This window comes from Protopterus annectens, chromosome 10.part0, assembly GCF_019279795.1.
Source record: "Protopterus annectens isolate FY-2018-M chromosome 10.part0, PAN1.0, whole genome shotgun sequence".
Lineage (NCBI taxonomy): Eukaryota > Metazoa > Chordata > Ceratodontiformes > Protopteridae > Protopterus > Protopterus annectens.
The window spans coordinates 182,090,169-182,112,373 of NC_056744.1; positions in this window are offsets into that span (position 1 = coordinate 182,090,169).

The following is a 22,205-nucleotide window of genomic DNA, read 5'->3' on the forward strand; positions in this document are numbered from 1 at the left end:
TATCGAAGCAACAGAAACTCGAATTTTTTCCTAGGGAAAGAATTCGGTTGTCCATTTCTGTTGCTTCAGTATTTTCAGTGCTGTGGTGGAAAGTTACGGGTCGGATTCAGGTAAGTGTGCGATTGTGTGGATGTGAGTGTTAGGGTGGGTTAGGTGAGTTAGGGTTAGGGCTCGGGTTAGGTATGTGTGCGATTGTGTGAACGTGAGGGTTAGGGTGGGTTTAGGTGAGTTAGGGTTAGGGAGCGGATGAGGTGAGTGTGCAATAGTGACGGACATTAGGGTTAGGGTTTGGGTTAAGGTAAGTGGATAGTTAGTGGTGTGTGCATAGTTTAGTGTAGGGTTAGGTGTCAGATTTTAGGTGTATGTGTGTGGATTTCTGTTTGTTTGGTGTGCTTGTGTTGTGTGTATGTGTTTTGGATCAGCAATTTTTTTCCCTAGTCCCCCACAGAAGGCTCCAGAGCATCACCGTGTGACAAACCTTCTTTAGATTCTTCCTCTCTTTTTATCTGGGGACCCATTGTTCCATCAAGTTGCATTACTGCCTGTGCTGGAGTCTTCTACCTCTCTAATCCTTTTTTGTACAGTCTCCCTTTGTAATCTACCTTTTATATTGTGAAATTGTCCATATCCAGGTGCCTTTGCCTGCATTTCCCTTCTCTTTGGAGCTGCAGTTTTGTACTGATTGGTTTGGCTTTCTCCTTTGAATATATATGACACCATATCTGATCGCTTTTTCTTGCCCATGTTTTTTTTTTTTTTTTGGATTGTTATATTTTTGCACTTCCTCTGTTGCTTCTTTCTCCACATGGCCCAATGTTTCTTTGTCTATAGAATAGTTTTTATTGATCTGTTCTATTAATGACAAAATTTCTATACAAAGTTTATTAATTAATAAAAAATCTAAAATTTAGTTTTTAAATTGTATAATTTTGAGTGTATTTTATGAATGGTGCACATTTTAACCTGTATTGTGTGTTAACCAACATTTGGATACTTTTTTGCTACATTATTGTGTCTTTGTTGCTTTAAACTGGATGTTAGTTAACTAAATGGCAGTGTAGGGCTGGATTATTTAAAAGTATGTTGAAGGAAGAATACATTTAATCTGATGAAGTTCACAGTAATTTAAGCGGATGAAAGCACTTATTCAATAAAATTATCCTAATGCTGCTACTAGGTATCTACAATTTTTGTTTTCTTTGGTGTTTATATCCTGCAGTATGGATTTTGGTTATTTTCTATTAAGGAGCATAAATTTTTGTCTGCAGCTTTTGGCAGTTTTTCTCATGCAAGTACCTTTTCTTTCCCCTAACTTCCCTCTTAAGCTTGCTAAATATTCTCTGTCAGGAAATTCTGGGCTTCTTGTATAAGAGTAACAATATATAATTTCTACCTTATGCATAACAGTCCACTTTGTCACTCTATGCCTCTTTTTTGGCCTGTCAGTTTTTGTGGTCTATTTTTCACTTCTTCCATGAGGGGAAACATTCTTGTGATTTATGGACATGACTTTTTTTTCTGTTTTTTAGCAATTGGCAAAATATAGGAAATGTCTGATATGCCACTGGCAACAAGCAATACTTTTCAGGCACTTGAGTATGTATATGACATTGATGTTACAATTGTATATTTGTTAAATGTGCTTTATTCTCCACATTCAGATTGTTCTTAATTATTTTGCCATCACTAACCCATTTGCTTTACTTTATTTGTCATACAACTTACCAGTACAGGTTAAACTGTTTTATGACCCATAAAAGTTTCCCAGAATTCTGATCTGCAGCATGGTGATGAGGATTAAGCTATCAGTGGTTGTATTACCACCATCACAATAACATGAGACGTACCTCCCTGGACTACATGAAAAGAGACATAAAGGAGCTCTCTGAGCATGTAGCCCAGGCCGGTATGACCCTGACCTTGAGTAGCATCTTACCCTCACCAAGAATGATGCCACAATATGAAGACAAGATGATCAATTTCAACAACTGGCTTAAGTACTGGTGTCATTCAAAGGGGATCCAATGCCTGTCAGCTTGGGATGATATGCTCGACAAGCCACGATGCTTCGCTAGGGACGGCTTGCACCTGTCACCCCTGGGCTTTCGGATATTGGCAAAGGCTCTTGCTACCCCATAGTGCCTTTTTAGGCAAGGCTCAAAAGACAAACCCACCTCCATAGGTATCACAAGGGATAAGAAACTAAGAGTAATGCTACTCAACGCCAGAAGTCTAAACCTCAAGATGCATGCACTCGAAACTCTCCTTAGCATGGAGAACATTGATATCTGTGCAGTAACAGAAACCTGGTTCAGGGCTCCTGAGAGCACCCCAGCACTACCAGGTTATACCTCATATCATGCTTTTCGGCTCTAAAACTTGGACCGAACCACAAAAGGAGGGGGAGTATCGATATTCATCAAAGATACCCACATCTCCAGGTTGGTGGCAAAGCACGAAGCATCAGAGACTATCCATGTGCAACTAACAGTGGGTAAAACTGCCTTCCAGTTTATAGCCTGCTACAGACCACCCTCCCAAACCCAGGAACCCCACTCGGCCTTCCTGAGAACACTGGAAAATATGAAGGTCTCTCCAAACACCATTATATTGGGCGACTTCAACTACCCAAACATAGACCGGGAGCATTACTCTAGCTCCAACACCCTAGCCCAAAGGTTCCTAGAATTTATAAACTCAAATGCTATGGAACAACTTGTTACCACTCCCACAAGAGGGGAAAACATACTGGACCTGATCATCACCAACATGGGGACTCTATGCTCCAGACCAGAAGTGTATCCCTCACTGGTAAGATCAGACCATAAACTAATCTCACTGGATATTCACATCCCGATCCCACCCCCTGCCCAGAAAACCACAGTGAAAAACTTCTCTAAAGCAAATTTCACACTCCTCAAAACTGAGGTGGAATCCTTCAATGCCCCGGCCTGTGGAAAATACGGCCCAGACCGCAGAATCCTTTATAAATGCATTCTATGAACACCTTCAGGAATGCATGGATCATGCGATCCCAAATAAAACCATGACCCAATCCTCCAAAGGCAGACGTCCTGTCTGGTGGACCCCAGCCATAAACAAACTATACAACAGAAGGAGGAAGCTCCTAAATGATAGAGCAAAATCCCAAAAAGGGAAGGCATCACTGATCAGTATTAGCAAAAAAACTACGGGCACACATAAAATTGTCTAAGGCCAGCTTCGAGAGAAAAATTGCACAGGACACTAAGGATAATCACAAGGCTTTCTTTAGTTATGTTAGGAACCTGGGTGGTAATTCCCAGATATGCTCAGAATTAGTCCAAAATGACAAAAAATACACCGAACCCACAGACATTGCCAACATCCTAGCTGACAGGTTCAGCGCAAACTCCCCCCCTCCCCACCAAAAGGGAAAATATCTATCCCAGCAGAGTGCTGCCCCTGACATCTTAGATGCTCAGGTAAGAGCCGCCCTCTCCAAAGCAAAAAACACAGCATCAATGGGACCAGACGGTGTCCCGGGCTGTGTCCTACATGAACTCCAAGAAGAGCTAAACCCAAACATAAAACTACTGTTCAATCTCAGCCTTACTACAGGACATGTGCCCAAAGAGTGGCGTACAGCAACAGTGGTCCCTCTCCATAAAGGTGGTGTCTCAACGGATCCTGGAAACTATCACCCCATAAGCCTGACTAGCTTGGTCTGCAAAGCTATGGAAAGGATCATCATGGACCTCATAAATAAAGATATTGGGGACCTACAAACACTGGATCCTACCCAGTTCAGCTTTGTTAAGGGCAGATCCTGCCTCTTAAACCTGGTTGATTTCTTTGAAACAGTCACCAAGGCCATTGACGAGGGGAAGGTGGTCCACACAGCCTACCTGGACCTCGCAAAAGCCTTTGATACAATACCCCACTCGGGCATTATAGATAAGCTCACCAGCTTAAATATAAACCCCTATGTCACTAGATGGATTGCAAATTGGCTCAAGGACAGAACCCACATGGTTAGAATTGCTGGAGCCATGTCAGACTCCAAACCAGTTACAAGTGGTGTCCCACAAGGCTCAGTCCTGGGACCTCTCTTGTTCGGTATATATTTCTCGGAGGTACAGGCCAACACGGAAGGACTGTGGCTGACCAAGTTCGCAGATGACTGCAAACTGGGCACCATAATCAACTCTCCAGCCGACACAAGCATCCTCTAAAAGGGCCTCATAGAAACAGACAACTGGTGCCAGAGCCATGGCCTCAAGCTAAATGCCAAAAGTGTATAGTCATCCCTTTGGCAAAAACAAAGTGCCCACAAATTACCACATAGATGGTAATCCATTAAGTACAGAAGAAGTAATTAGGGACCTGGGGACCCAAGTTGATAGCAATCTCTCATTTGACAACCACGTGGCCAAAGTGGTTAGAAAAACATTTTATATAGCCCACCTAATCATGAAGGGATTCACATCTAGATCAGGGGACGTCATTGTGCCTCTTTACTCATCCCTCATCAGGCCCATAATTGAGTACAATGCCCCTTTTTGGGATGTACCTTACCAGACACTTGCAGCAACTGGAAAGACCCCAAAAGTACCTCACCAAGAGGATCAAAGGGCTCAAACAGATGCCATATGCTGCCCGGTTAAAGAAACTCCAGCTCTACTCAGTGGCATACTGCCTGTTCAGAGTCGATCTGTGCCTGACGTATAAAGCCATGTCCAACCCGGAATTAATGGACATGCTGCACCTCAGAAAATCCAAATCCCATCGAGCTACGCTCGAGAGACTTGAACCTCAGCACTGAAATAAATAGGACATGCTGGAGGGACAGATTCATAACCCAGAGGCTCCCTTCACTCTGGAATAAAATCCCAGTCCAGGTTAGGCAGAGTCCCTCATTGACTCTCTTCAAGAGGAATCTTGATGAGTGGATGGGAGATCATAGGTTTACCCCGGGTATCACTTCTGTGTCACTGTTAGACAGAGGCACAGTATACTAACCTCGAAAAAGGGCATAGCAAAATAAATTTAAAATGGATGGCGAAAGCCAAACACATTCTGGCTAGGCTTATAAATGCCCTAGGGCAGATAGCCTAGTATGAACCTATGAACCTATGAACCTATAGTCTACTTTGAATCTGATGATCTGATTGGTTGGAATAATTCAGTGATATGTATATGGCCATAGCCCTTCCATTAATACCTGACTGACTCATACAGCGGGCATTCCAACCTCCTGCCTTTGCCAGTTATATCTTGCATGCCATAAGGATGCATCTGACACTGTCATCTGTGATACTTTGTGGTGGCTGTTTTATATTATAGATGGCTATTACCACCAGGTTTCAGTGCTTTATGTAAATTGTGGAAATCTGTAGTGGCATACACATTGCAATGGTCTCCACAATCCCACGTAGTGTATTATTTGGTAGACCATGCTTGCAATATGATTAGTTCCTATGGGCTAACTTCTCTAACACAGTAGGTTGTTCAGCCCAGATTCATTGACCTTTGTGGCCACACTGGTTGCAGCTTATGCACTTTTCCCATGCTCTTCATATGGGAGGACTAGTTAGGTGGCATTTAGTCATGCAGCTTGTAATACACTTTTCTGCAAAGAGAATTGCACTATGACCCACTGCAGCACAAGTTACTGATAACTGCTTTTATTTTGTGTTTTTCTTATCACAGTCTTTTTTTTATTAATTTGTCCTTTGTTGTTTTGCTTCTCTCCACTTTCATTCATATTTTTTGCAATGGCTGTCATGGCAGTGTTTGTAGCATGGCAGTGGTCACCATACTAAGTACCTGTCCTGCTAACACCTGCTGAGTCCACAACAGATTCCAGGCCAGACTGTCTACATGGTCATGCAGGTCATCCAGCAAGGTTTGACATGATAGGCTCTCTGGTGCCCACTGGTGATCTGGCTCCATCATTAGGCATCAGCAGTGGGACCAGGCATGTCTTCTGACAGGAGGTGGAAGGCCTGATGATGCCCTTGGTGAACTGGTGGCTGGTCACCTGCATTGGTAACATAAAATGTGTCTTCATATGACTGTGAAAGTTGCACAGCTGCCTGATCATAGAGGTGACTGACTTCAGACTGGGCACAGCGCTGTGCAGTACCATAGTCATCCATCTCCCATCATGGTGCTGCTTTTCCTTGTGTTTCACATCTCTCCCTAGTTCCTTGTCCAGTCCCCCTATCACCAGTTGTCCTTAGTCTGTCTGCTTGTGTCTCTCCTTTCAGTTCATCTTCCCATTTGTCAGCACAATTCCTGTCAGTCCTTGCTTGAGTTTTCTGTTTGTTTCTTCTTCCCCTGCTGCCATTCCATTCCTATCCTATTTTTCTTCCGCATACATTTCCTGTACTAAATTTCCCACTCTGTCATTCTTGGAAATATACAAAAAAATGGGCACCTATCCCACAAAAGATATGCCTTCGCTACCCAACCTCATATCCCAGTTTTCCTTTCTGCTTACACTTCTGTGTGTTCCTCTGGTTTCTCTTCCCTTTTCCTGTCTGCCTGATATACTAATTTCTTTCTAGTTTAGAATCTGAAAATAGTAAAGAGTTTGCAGAATAGTCATTAACATGGTTATTTTCTTTGCTGTGCCTATTATGCTGTGACAATGCACTTGTGAACACACATCTGCATGTGTGCCTATACATATGTATGTGTATATGTGTGTATATATATATATATATATATATATATATATATATATATATATATATATATATATATATTTGTGTGTGCGACTGTGTGCTTATACATGTATTTAGACCTTTGCAAATGCTTCTAATTGGATTACCTCACCCCTGTTAATGCTGGCTGTAATTCAGCAGAGACCAGGGATGATGGGTAAGGAATATTGAACTGAAATGTATCAGAAACGTACATCTACACACATAAATGTCCATCTGATTATTGTTCAACTTAAAGTGAGTGTCTTAAGCAGTGAATACTCATTCATAGGGTCATGGGTCAATAACAGGCTGCTGATTGGGAGAACCACTAGTAGCTTAGCCACAATATTTCACATTATAGGTACCCATTCTCATAACAAATTCACACCTAGTTATGACCTCTTTCGATGAGGGATAGAAGCGCCAGATACATGGTGTATTTATCATTGCCCAATCTTTTGTCTAGGTTACACTATAAGAGGATCAGGGAGCTTCTTTGATTTACATACAAAGGAAGCCTATTCCTTAAAAGATGAATTCTCTGAGATATATATCTATCTTGCCAGCAGGTTCTATTTATTTTTAGTGGAAGTTAAGATCTCTTGATTGGGTGTTGAGGGTGTTATTATTTTTGCATATATACAGGAGATCACAGAGGACTGCATCATTTGAGACTTTGTAATCTACTCAGTGGTTAGCTCTTAAAAGTCTGCAGGAAAAAGAAAAGAGAAAAAGCATTATACGATGGTCAAAGTTATGCCCTTGGTTGCCTTAGTGAAAAAAACAGTACAGTTTCTCTAGCTGAGTCATATGCTTAAAAAGGTACATACCAAAGGGGGCACTATACTCTATTATGGGCTTAATGAGGGAGGAGTTGAGTGGGATGACAACTTCCTTAGATCCCAAAGAAATACCCCTGGTGATTAGTCTGACAAGGAAAAAGGATTTCCTTACAGCATAGAATATATGGTAATTAAAGAATAGTTTTATGTCAAAGAGCCCAAACTCCAAATGTCAGAATCAACTTTCAAACTTGGCGCATGGGTGCCCAGTTTTGCCTAAGCTCACAATGTTACATTATTATTACTACTATATATTAATGTTTTCATAAGCTATTTTTCCAGTACTGAAGGTAAAATGTTTTGAACTTGGGCAAAGGTAATTCTTAGCACGGTTTAAACCCAGGCCTAGTCAAGTACATGAATCAGGAAAATCAGAAAAGAACTGAAAAAGCATCTATAACAAAACACTGCTCTTCCCATAAATTTAGACAGAAAATATCATAACTAAGATATCTATCATAAGCCCAACACAAAATATCATAATGTACAACATCACACAATGCTACAAAATCATCCTTACCTCTGATGGGCTACACCCCCTATACCACCATTCAGCCTGCCAAATATCTAAATATACTGTCTTGAAGATCACACATACCTGTAGAAAAGTAAAAGTAAAAAAAAAAAATCATGTTTCCCCTTTTTTATATGTGAAGTGACCTCAGACTTACCATTGTAGAGTACCTAGAAAGCATTTATGGAAGCTCAACTTAACATAACAGTAGATGCTCAAATGATTATTGCTGCAATACCCTTAGCTATATGACTTATATCCTGTCAAGGATATAACAGCTGGCCAGCATGCAAAGCTTCAGGGCAGTTTCCATAACCCCAAAGTGTCAAGCAGCTTGAGCTGAGCTGACTAATAGACAGATTTAGGTGCAAAGCCATTCAGAGCTTTCCTGCCAGCAGAGAAAGGGAGGCTGAGCCCTGAAAAGACAATACATTCTAAAAAATAAATGTCCACACCCTGGCATAAAAAAAACACAACAAAAAACAATGGGGATGAAGGGATGGAGCAGCTATTACAGCAGTGATCATTCGAACATCTACTGCTGTGATAAGTTCAGCTTACACAACTGTACTATCCTCTTCATATTAATCATTGCTGCAGTAGCCTTAGCTATATGGGTAGATTATCACAGCTAACTATATTTGGGAAGTGGAAGGAGAAAGGTGCAGAAGCCCTTGGAGAATGATCCTAGCAAAGCATGATCTAGACCTAGAGAAGGAATCCAGCTTATAGTGCTATGCAAAGTATATACAGAGGACCAAGTAGCAGCTTCTAGAATTCAACTCTTTCAAAAAAGCCATAGAAGAAACCAAGGTCCATGTAGAGTGGATCTTGACCCTCTGTGGGATAGATCTGTCATGCTGAGTATAACAAAAGGTAATAGCCATACACAGCAATTTGGAAATAATCTGTTTTGACAAAAGTTGTCCCTTCTTCTTAACTTCACAAGAAATTAACAATTGATCCAATTATGACAATAGGAGGTATCACCAGGCATGCCAGGGAGAAGGAGGGCAGTAGATCTATGACTTGTGCCAGCACAGCTAGCTAGAATTTTATAAATAATTATGTATTTGCATATCAACCTGATCTGTACAGATGCCTGTGATGAAAATGTATTTGTGAGCACTGCTTGTGTTAATTGTGTTAAAATGTATCAACAGTGCACCCTGCTGAAATGAAGAGAAATGTGCATGTATTATGGTAACTGAATTTAATGTATATGTTTCAATAGGGGATATTGGCACAGCAATGGTTAACCAGCTGACTTACTTTAAAAAGAATAAGGAAAATGTAAATGATCTGTTAAATCATTAAGCAGTACCCCACAGTGCTGAGTAGGACTGGGGCCGGTAAGTCTGGGAGCAGCCATTATCTCTTAGCTTTTTTAAGGGGGAAGTGTTGTAAATGTTTATGGCCCCAGGCATTGCCTTAAAAACCTGTCTCAAATTTCAAAAGGAGATCTTGTGGGAACCTAGAGTCAGGTGACTAGATGACGTCATTCTGCAAGTCATCTTGGATATTATATTTTATGGGGAGTAATCTCAGAATATAGAGTATTCTGTTTAGGGCCTGACTAAAAAGACTGCTCATGTATTTTATCTTGCCTTGCCCAAGTAAGTAACTTAACTGTCAAAAACAATGAACCGACAAACTAGATAAAAGACACTGCTGGAAAGAGAGGCAACAAACAGTTTAGGATCAAAATCAAAAAACTCTTTAATGTGAAACCAAAAAAAATAAATAAAACAGTAAAGTAAAGCACTTTTCATCTGGCTACATAGCCAGACTTCTTTCAGACAAAGAAAGCAAAATATTTGCAGCATTAAGTTTTCACCCTGTACCTTCCTATTAAACTAATTAACCAATAAAACACATCTACATAGTAGCAATTAAAAGTCAGTAATTAGATAATGTTAAAACAGCCAAGTTCAGCATTTTCCAACTTGAAAAGCTACAAATAAGTATTAAGCAAGCAACCCCACATCCACACCCACCAAACAAAATCTTTTACCATAAAATTTGTTACCAAATATAATATTAAATATTAAATATTGATAGAGTTTACTTAAAATTTACACTTAAACTTGTTAAAATTATTTTACACTGTCTCTAGACACCTAGCATGTTGTTTATACAAAGTGTTGTTAATATGCTCCATTAACTACAAAAATGTACAGTTACTTCAGACCAGACGTTAAAAAATATCCATTTAGCTGTTATACTTCCAAGGGACAAATTAAATACTATGCTAAAAAAATTGAGGTTTAACGTATTTAATATTATATTTGGTCTTTTATCAAGTAAGTACCTTAACTAGGGAACAGTAAAGTTCTCTTAGATTCAGTCAGGAATATAGTGAAGCTTAATTTAGATATTGTTTTTCTTTATTTGTCTGAGTCTGTCCTTCAATATTCTTTTCAATATTTCCTGAGATTTGAACTCTGTGGTTTACTCTGAATATACATTCAGTATGTTCATGTGTTTTTATTATTTATTATTAAATATATTTAAACTTTTCATTGTGGCTGGTCTGTTTTAGAAAGTATTAACATTTGAGATACTTATATTTATTTGGTGACATTGTGTGGGCCACTCTAGAAGGCCTAGCTGTCTTGGTGAACTACTACCATTTGTATTAATATTAATACTATACAGTATAATTGTACACCCTTTGTTAAGGGTCTTAGACTAACTGATTGTAGGGTGTTTGCTGGCAATGAATCTACCTTATAGTCTGGGCAAAAGGGGGCATAGCTAGTAAAACTCTGCCAGACACTCTCAGGTGTGTGTGTGTGTGTGTGTGTGTGTGTGTGTGTGTGTGTGTGTGTGTGTGTGTGTGTGTGTGTGTGTGTGTGTGTGTGTGTGAAAATTAAATTTTAAAGAGTCTGTGTATCAGCTACTTGGAGCAGGGACATGAAGCACTAGGTTTACAGAGAGGGTGCTGAAGGACCTGGCTTGGACACTCGGCTGGGGACCTAACCCTACAGATGTACTAGTGGTGATTCTTACTGGTGACCTGGAGGAAGATGGATATAGAGACATCCAGCCCCTGGGCTGAATGTGTTCTCTGGGCACTCTTAAGGGAAATTATACTTGATGCATAGTGGTCTGCATCTGGAATTACTTAATGTATTCATTTGTATTCCAAGTGCACATCCCACTCCAGTGTCAGTGGTGAGGATTCAGGCTCCTTGATTACTGGCCCAACATGGGGATGTCACATATTGGTGCCCATCACATACTGTTAGCAGTGGTCGGTGTCATACCAATGATTTTAAAAATTAGATCTTGCAAGATAGCACCTGAGTTGTTTGTGGACACCCAAGGTAGGGAGTATCCTTTCTCCCTCATTTTTAGGTTCTGAACAGAAAATGGGGAGATGGATAATTTGACTTAAAGTAAACTTATATACCACTTTAGGCAAAAAAAGAAAGATTAGTTCTCATAGAAACCCTGTCTTTGTGGAAAATCAAGTAGCACTGACTCACCATAAGAGCTTGCAACTCAAATATCTTTCGTGCAGCGGTCAGAACAATCAGTAAAACTGTTTTTCATGTTTAAACCTCAAGTCAGCCAGATTAGCTGATTCTCGTAGCAAGTGTTAGTTTCTCTAACACAAAATTAGGAACCCAAGGAGGGGGTGCCTGTTTGCTTGGAGTGCTCTTATGCAAAACCCCTTTCAAGAACATTTTGACATGCAATTGCCTTGAAAGAGGAGGAGCCATGGGCAGACATGCTCACACGGTTGATAAATGAGCCTTGCTAGAGGAATAAGAAAGGCCATAGAATAGCAACTCACACAAATGTTGTAAAACCAGAGAAAGACCAGCCCTGAGTGGGTGCTGGTTATGTTGTTGGCACCAACTAGAAAACCTTTTCCATTGCTAATATATGATTTTCTAGGAGCAGGCGTTCTTGCCTCCATTAGTACCTGCTGCGCATTCTCAGAAAACAGGTACCTAAAAGAAATTATGACCCTATCTTCCAGGCAGTTAGTTGAAGATGATTGATGTCAGGATGCATCAAACACCACTGTTCTTGTGTGAGTAGATCCATTCTGTGCGGAAGCTTGTGGTAATCCACCTAGGGCATGTCCAAATGGAGAGATAACCACAGTTGCCTGGTCAGAAGGAAGTCATCACAATGATCTTTGTCGTGGAAATGGTGGAAAGACATACAGGAACATTCATGTCCAAAGGAAAGAAAAGGCATCAGTCTTCCAGGCCTTCTTGCATGGAGACCTGGAACAGAAGTTTACCAGTTGATTGTTCAGAGATGAAGCAAAGAGGACTCCTTGAGGAACTCCCTACAGATGTATCAAATCTTGGAAGACCCCTTAGATCTAGTTTCCATTCATGAGGGTCTGCCCTGGCTCTGCTTAGTTTGTCTGCCACACAATTTTGCTCTGATGGAATATACAATGCCTGTAGAGTGAGACTGTGCTGTGAAGCTATACCCCAAGTTATGATGGCTAGTCTGCAAAGGGGGTACAGTCTGGTTCCGACTTGATTGTTGATATACCACATCATTGTGGTATTGTCTATAACCAAAAACTCCAATGTGCAGTCCAGTATCAATAAAGGCTTTCATCCGTAGTAGAAATATAATTCCTTCAATAATCCACCGCAGTTCAGAAAAAATTACAAATTTTAATGAAAAAACAATAAAAGACAGTAAAAGGCAACCAGATTGAGCGCTTTCATCTCCTCCACGGAGACTTCATCAGAATCTACATTTTTCCACTCACCCTCAGTTTAAATAATGATTCCAATTGTTTAATTAATTAATTAGTTTAAAAATCCTATAGGCTGGCCATAAACTAATACAAATTTTAACTGTTTCTTGCATGAAACCTTTCCATAAAATAGGTTGTTAAAAGTTATAAAAAGATACATTGTTTAGAAACACATCCAAAACAGTACAATAGGAAAAACTAGACTTCCATCAGAAACTTGTTTTGTTAAAAAACAGTAATAAAAATTTTATACACAATCTTGTAAATGAGATATGTCGACCTTAAATAGGTATAAAATTTATAATACTTATATAATACTGAGCTAAAAGTTCATTATTATTCCATTGAGTGTTCATATTAAAAAATCTTGTTAGAAAATAATGGACTTAATGACCACATATCCATCAACCCTGCACTCAAGATCTTGTCAGAGGACCCCATGAGGCACCACTGAGGTCACCATTTTATCTTATACTGTATTTTATTTTATCTTACATAACATTTTACTTTATTTTACCTCATGTTATTCTATTTTATGGTATATAATATATGTATTTACAATTTATTATTTTATTAGAATATTTATATACTACATAATTTTTTATTTTGAAAAATGAAATTGTGTAATAATTTTTTTAATAAGAATTTTCTAACAAGATTTTTTAATATGAACACCCAATGGAATAATAATGAACTTTTAGCTCAGCATTATATAAGTATTATAAATTTTATACCTATTTAAGGTCGACATATCTCATTTACAAGATTGTGTATAAAATTTTTATTACTGTTTTTTAACAAAACAAGTTTCTGATGGAAGTCTAGTTTTTCCTATTGTACTGTTTTGGATGAGTTTCTAAACAATGTATCTTTGTATAACTTTTAACAACCTCTTTTATGGAAAGGTTTCATGCAAGAAACAGTTAAAATTTGTATTAGTTTATGGCCAGCCTATAGGATTTTTAAACTAATTAATTAATTAAACAATTGGAATCATTATTTAAACTGAGGGTGAGTGGAAAAATGTAGATTCTGATGAAGTCTCCGTGGAGGAGATGAAAGTGTTCAATCTGGTTGCCTTTTACTGTCTTTTATTGTTTTTTCATTAAAATTTGTAATTTTTGCTGAACTGCGGTGGATTATTGAAGGAATTATATTTCTACTATGGAGGAAAGCCTTTATTGATACTGGACTGCGCACTGGAGTTTTTGGTTTGTGGTTTCGTGTGATTTTGGGTTACTAGTCACTGATTTGTGGCGTTATTCTGGTATCGAGGATTCCCTGTTGGAATGGACAGCAGCTCCTTATTAACGGAGTTGATTAAACTGATTCAGAGCTACTCACAGAACAACAATAATGGAATAGAAAATACAAATGACATCCCTTGTGCACAAAGTACACCTAGGCGCCTGGGGGATTGTAATCAGGTTAGACCGACATGCGACAACGAAGCAGGTCGCACAGGAAAGAGTGGAGAACATTTCCGGTCCAGCAATGAGCGTTCTGAGGGCGCAAACGCTAACGCTCATAGTAGTGGAGAAAGGAGACAGAAAGAGAACTTTGGTGGACATTATTTGAACATAGACTTTTCCAAATGGTTGGAAAATTCATTTGGGACATACAAACCAAGAGAGGAGCAAACGCGAAACATAAACCTTGGATACAAGGACAAATGTAAGACATTTAAACAGCTTTTAACTAAATTTAAAAGTTTAGCATTGGATAATTGGTATCTTAATAGATGTATCGACAACAAGATAGTACCAAAGGGACTTAGAATTAATAAGTTCCCTAACAACACTGTTTCTGTTACTAGTTACTGATTTGTGGCGTTATTCTGGTATCGAGGATTCCCCGTTGGAATGGAGAGCAGCTCCTTATTAACGGAGTTGATTAAACTGATTCAGAGCTACTCATAGAACAACAATAATGGAATAGAAACTACAAATGACATCCCTTGTGCGCAAAGTACACCTAGGCACCTGGGGGATTGTAATCAGGTTACACCAACATGCGACAACGAAGCAGGTCACACAGGAAAGAGTGGAGAACATTTCCAGTCCAGCAATGAGCGTTCTGAGGGGGCAAACGCTAACGCTCATAGTAGTGGAGAAAGGAGACAGAAAGAGAACTTTGGGGGACATTATTTGAACATAGACTTTTCCAAATGGTTGGAAAATTCATTTGGGACATACAAACCAAGAGAGGAGCAAACGCGAAACATAAACCTTGGATACAAGGACAAATGTAAGACTTTTAAACAGCTTTTAACTAAATTTAAAAGTTTAGCGTTGGATAATTGGTATCTTAATAGATGTATCGACAACAAGATAGTACCAAAGGGACTTAGAATTAATAAGTTCCCTAACAACACTGTTTCTGACTCTGAATTTTTTAAAACTATTGTTAATATATTAAATGACTGTGGGCTGGCCACTTTAAAGGCAATGATTAAAAACAATGAGGAAATTATGGTTGACTGTAAAACTGAAATTGATAGACTCAATGGTGAAATCAACTCAGACCTTTTGTTTTCGATTGATGAATATAAAAATATTTACTTTAGGACTATGCATGATGTCGACAATGTTATTTTAAAAAAACAGAACAGGAAAACTAGGAAATTGGAAAGGGACTTGTATGATTATAGAATGGGGAGAGCTTACTATTGTGACAATAGGAATTTTAGGGTGAAGTATAACTATAATGAAGGTGTTTTTTTCAATAGAAGAAAAGACACAGGGAATGAAGCATATGAACACGGAGGGTATCAGGAAGAACAAGGTTATACACATAATTATCAAGACGACATTAATAGAGAAATCCCTTTAGGGGAATAAGGACCGAGAAGGTCCGAAAGGATAAGGAACTTGGAACACCAACCCTCCTATGCAACAGTTACGAGGAACTATTATATTCCACCACAGAGATGGAGGGGGGGCAGGGAGAGTCAATGATGAATCTCTCCCCACTGTATCATGCAAACATATCAGGTAATGACTCAAATGATACTGATAGAAACAATGGACCCAGGTTGGTTATGTACTCACAGGATAATTTTTTTATTTACAACTACACAGACGTAGAGATAAAACAAGAACACTTTAATCTTTTTACAAAAGTTTTTACATTTGTCCCTCTTAAAAAAACGAGTATAGATGAGATTTTATTAGACATTAAACTTTTTACAAGAAAGTTGAATTTATTTCATATGTTTCAGGAAAGGAATAACAATAGTAACAGAAGTAGTCTTAAGAAAGCTAGTACTTTTAACCCTCCCTTACATCATGATATTTTAAATTTTGAAAAATGTGTTATAGGTACAATAAGAGATGGGTACAACAAGCAAGTAACAACAAAAGATAATTTAACTAAAGAGGAAACACACATTTTAGAAGAACTAAGGGATAATGTTAATTTATGGATTATGAAGCCAGATAAGGGTGGGGGGGGGTAGTCCTAATGGATACATGGGACTATACCAAGAGAGTATGTGATATATTAGTCAAAGATAACCGGTACACTTTAGTATCTAGAAATGAGGTAAACATCTCATACAGGAAAATAGATATGATTTTGGAGGACAACTTACTACAAGGACTTATAGACAAAGAACTGTACAATTTTCTGAAAGTATCAAAACCGGTTATTCCAGTTATTTTTGATATACCAAAAATACACAAAGACAGGGAAAACCCTCCCCTAAGACCTATAGTATCCTCACAAGGATCCAAGACACAACCTCTGGCAATTTTCGTAGATTTTAAACTAAAGGAATTTTACAAAAAATACCCTCACATTTTAATTGATTCTTGGGACTTCCTTACCAAGATTGGGTCCAAACCCTACAAGGAAAGCACAATTTTTGTGACTGTTGATGTAAAAGATTTATTTTCAGTTATTCCACACAATACAGGGCTTGATTGGTTTGAAAAAATGTTAGTGGAAATGAAAATGTTAACACCGGATGATTTTAAATTGGTATTAGAGAATATGGAACTTGTGCTGAAATAGAATTATATTTATTTTCAAGGTGACATATACCATCAGACAGATGGTGTGGCTATGGGGTCAGCCTGTGCACCCATTTACGCAAATATTATTATGTTATTCTGGGAAAGACAATTTATTTTCAACTCGATTTTTTACAAATTCATCAGCGGGTGTTATAGATTTTTGGACGATATTTTCATTCGATGGGATGGAAGCCAAGAAAAAATAACAGAGTTCATTGACTATATGAATAATAGTACAAAATTCCTTAAATTTACATTCAAAATAAATGCAGATGAAACACATTACCTAGATGTAAAAATAATAAAGGATCATATTAAAAATAAATATAAATCCAGAATATATAGGAAGGATTGTTTTTCTAATTCCTATCTACACTTTACGAGCGACCACCCTTACCATTCTAAGGTGAACATAATAAAAGGTCAAATGATTAGAGCAGCCAGGATGGCATCTGATAGAATTGACCTAATACAGGAAATGGAGATCCTACAAAACATGTTTAAGGAGAGAGGATACCCAGACCACATGATTGTGAAAAACAAGGAGTCTGTACTGAACAAATGGGATATGGTATATAAACCATTATTGACCAATGCTGGGGGTGTCGAAGTAGATGAAATAAATAGTAAAAACAAAGATAAAGAAAAGAGCCTGCCCTATTTAATTTTGGCACACTTTAATGGTGTGGGATGGATAAAGAGATGCATAAATGAGATCTGGGGAATGTTCAGTAGAATGCCCACCAAAGTAGATGTGTTTAAGCAAACACCTAGATACACTTTTAGGAAACATAAGAACCTAAAAAATATATTTGAGAAAAAGAAAAACAACACAAAGGTGAAAGGGGGAACATGCACCAAATATGGCACATTCAAATGTGGTAGATGTGCACAATGTTCATTCATAGCAGGGACCAAAGATCTCGACCTCCCCACTCTAAATAGGCGGTTGATGGGAAATAAATATTATAGTTGTTACACAAAGGGGGTGGTGTATTTGTGTTATAGTAAGAAGTGTTGGAAATATTATATTGGAAAAACCAAACGTAATTTAGGGGCCCGCATATATGAACACAATAGAGACATCACTAAGATTAATGACACAAATGCACTCTTTAGACACACCAGGACATGTAAGGAGGCTGATTTTAAATTTTGGATATTGGAAGAAGTGGGTAAGCATGAGAGAGGAGGGGACTGGGAAACTAAAATTGAATTTAGGGAAATTATCTGGCAGTTAAGACTGGATGCATGTGGGAATAATGGACTTAATGACCACATATCCATCAACCCTGCACTCAAGATCTTGTCAGAGGACCCCAAGAGGCACCACTAAGGTCACCATTTTATCTTATACTGTATTTCATTTTATCTTACATGACATTTTACTTTATTTTACCTCATGTTATTCTGTTTTAATGTATATAATATATGTATTTACAATTTATTATTTTATTAGAATATTTATATACTACATAATTTTTTATTTTTAAAAATAAAATTGTGTAATAATAATTTTTTTAATAATAATTTTCTAACAAGATTTTTTAATATGAACACCCAATGGAATAATAATGAACTTTTAGCTCAGTATTATATAAGTATTATAAATTTTATACCTATTTAAGGTAGACATATCTCATTTACAAGATTGTGTATAACATTTTTATTACTGTTTTTTAACAAAACAAGTTTCTGATGGAAGTCTAGTTTTTCCTATTGTACTGTTTTGGATGAGTTTCTAAACAATGTATCTTTTTATAACTTTTAACAACCTCTTTTTTGGAAAGGTTTCATGCAAGAAACAGTTAAAATTTGTATTAGTTTATGGCCAGCCTATAGGATTTTTAAACTAATTAACTAATTAAACAATTGGAATCATTATTTAAACTGAGGGTGAGTGGAAAAATGTAGATTCTGATGAAGTCTCCGTGGAGGAGATGTAAGCGCTCAATCTGGTTGCCTTTTACTGTCTTTTATTGTTTTTTCATTAAAATTTGTAATTTTTGCTGAACTGTGGTGGATTATTGAAGGAATTATATTTCTACTACAGAGGAAAGCCTTTATTGATACTGGACTGCGCATTGGAGTGTTTGGTTTGTGGTTTCGTGTGATTTTTGTATTGTCTATAACCACTTGAAAAGGATCCAGGGAGAAAAGAAGGTTCAGAGAATTTTATGCCTTGATCAGGGCAAACATCTCCTTGATATTTATGTGCTTGCATCTATCCTTGGTGTCTCACAACCCCTGCACTTTTTCCTCTCCTGAAACTGCTCTCCCAGCATAGTCTGAAGTATCTGTGGTGACTGACAGCATTGGAGCAGGGATTGAGAAGGGGTGACCTTGAGTTAAGGATATCTGTTGTCCCCACCAAATTATTTCTCTTCTGGCAAACCCCAGTACTAGGACCTGAAAAGACAAATTGTGTTGATGTTAGGACCAAAGAGATTTGAGATACCACTGTATCTTTCTCTTGTACAGTCTTGCCAGTGGTATCATGAGAATCATAGATGCCATGAGACCCAAAATTCTGAGGTATTTCCTTACAGTGACTGCAGTCTGAGTGGAGAACCTTAGAAACATGTCTAAATAAAGACCTATTTTCCTCAGGAAGAAATGCTATTTGACGTGAGGTATCTAGTTGACATACCAGGAACACAACCCTGTGTGAGAGAGTCAAGAAATACTTTTGAATGTTCTCTTGGAATCCCAGCCTGTGCAGTAGATCTCTCACCCAAGAGAGATAAACCTGACATTTTGAAAAAGACTCTGTAAAGATACTCAAGTTGTCCAAATACAGAAGAATGTGGATACCTGGTAGCCTGGAATGAGCTGTAGCTGGAGCTAGACACTTTGCAAACACTCTTGGTGGAGTGGGTAGTCCAAAGGGTAAGGCAGAGAACCGATAATGTGATCCAGACATGCAAAACCTTAAGAAATACCTAAAGTCTGGATAAATAGAAATGTGCTGTTAATCATCATTTAAGCCTAATATTACCAGGAAACTTGAAAGAGAAAGAAGAGGCAACAAGTTGTGAAATGATATTATTTTAAATTTGGGCACTATCATAAACAGGTAGAAAGATCCAGAACTGGTCGCCATGTGTTTTCTTTATTTGGAACAAGGAACATCCTTGAATAAAACATCTTCCTCACCTGGGAAGGAAGAACTGGTTCTATCACTCCTTGGGACAGTATGTGATGAAGATGAGGTGAAGCAAAACAGTCTGATTTGCAAGATGCGGAATGACCCCTGGGAAAGGAGGAATTTTCTTCCCACTGCCATCTGTAACCTTGATGAATGATTTTCATAACCCATTTGTCTGAAACAATCATTTGCCGAACATAAAAATGGAGATTCAGACTTTCTGAAAGAGAAAAAGGGCCAGAGTGGGATGGTGTCACAAGATCTCCTGAATAGTCATTCAGACTTGGTGGAGTGTCATTGGTTTTGGGAGGTTTAAAACTTCTTCTTGGAATTTTCTTGCCACTTTTCTTAAACATCTGTTAACCTGAATCCTGCTGAGACTGTTTATTCTGATTTTTTTTTTTTTTTTGCAGAAATTGGATGGAGAGAAAGAAAATTCCTTGGGCAATTTGGAAAAAGTAGGGCCAAAAAATCTTAAAGACTCCTTGGATCAGCTTGACCCTTTCATCACACTTTTTGATCACCTCTGCAGCAGAGGGGCCAAATACTAAATCTCTGTCCAAGACAGAATTTAAAATCTAATTTTGAGCATCACTTGGAATGTTCTGAGAATACAGCCAAGCAAATTTCCTTAAAATCATACTAGTGGCCATATCCCTGGAAGAAGTATCAACAGAATCATACATGCACTGAAAACAATGAGTGATGATCTGTGAAATAGAAAAATACTTCTTCATGGATGGGCACAGCATTCTGACACAACAGGGTAACCTTTCCTGTTCCCTCTCCCAAGGCCGACAAGAGTGGTTGTCCCTTGCCCACTGGGGGGTAGCCCCACAGCTGCAGAGGACCTGGATACCACCTGGTCCATACTGACTGTAGGTACTACACCAGAGGGATCTGGGGTAAAAGATAAGTGGTCTGAGGTACAACAAATGGTCACAGCAGAGTCACCCACTTGTGTCTGAGGCAAATTACTAACCTGGCTGTGGTGACAAAGGCTGTTTGCTTAACTTTTTCTTTTTCTGACTGGAAGAAGGACCAACTGTGGGAGTAACAGTCTATTCCATGGTCAAGCCAAAAATGGTGCTTCTATCCTGAAACAAACAAGCGACAATGTCAGTAAAACTACCAGTCCTCAAATTTTCTTTTTGACAGAAAAAAGCAGTAAAAAGCACTATCAAGCACTATGGCCCCCCACAACCTTAAAATAAACACAATTTATCTACAGAAAATAGTTTATCAGTTAGATAACACTTTTAAACTAGCAGAAATAATGAGTACTCTGTTTAAAAGTGCATTACAGTCTTAAGGCAATCCATTAAAAACACAACACTTCTAGTTTTAAAATAACTTTCCTGAAGAGGAAAGTAATAAAACATCAGTAAAAAATAACAAAATGGGTGTTTTTTTTTTCCCGAAAGGGAACTTATTTACCCAGCTAGGGAAAGCACAAGCTGGCCATCAATCCTCAAAAGCCTCAGAGGATTGTACTTTTCTGGTAGCAGTAAAGCTCTGAAGGGCTTCACACCCCGACTTGTGTTTCAGTCAGCTCAGCTTGAGCTGCTTGACAGTTTGGGTGCATGGAAAGTGACTTGAAGCTTTGGAAGCTGGCCAGCTGTTATATCCTTGGCAGGATGTAACCCATATAACTAAGGCTACTGTAGCAGTGATCAATATGAAGAACATCAAAGCACCATCTTATGTACTGAGACCATGATAGTGTATGCTATTCACTAACACACACAGTGTGTAATTATGATCATCATCTTCTTTCGGCTGTTCCTGTTAGAGGTCGCCACAGCGGATCATCTGTTTCCATTTCTTCCTGTCCTCTGCATCATGCTCTTTCACACCAGCCACCTGCATGTCCTCTCTCACCACATCCATAAACCTTATCTTAGGCCTTCCTCTTTTCCTCTTACCTGGCAGCTCCATCCTTAGCATCCTTTTCCCAATATACCCAGCATCCCTCCTCAGCACATGTCCAAACCAATGCAATCTCACCTCTCTTGCTTTGTCTCCAAACTGTCCAACCTGAGCTGACCCTCTAATATACTGATTCCTAATCCTGTCCATCCTAGTCACACCCAGTGCAAATCTTAACATCTTTAACTCTGCCACATCCAGCTCTGACTCCTGCCTTTTCGACAATGCTACCACCTCCAACCCATATAACATAGCTGGTCTTACTACCCTCTTGTAGACCTTCCCTTTCACTCTTATTGGTACCCATCTGTCACAAACCACTCCTG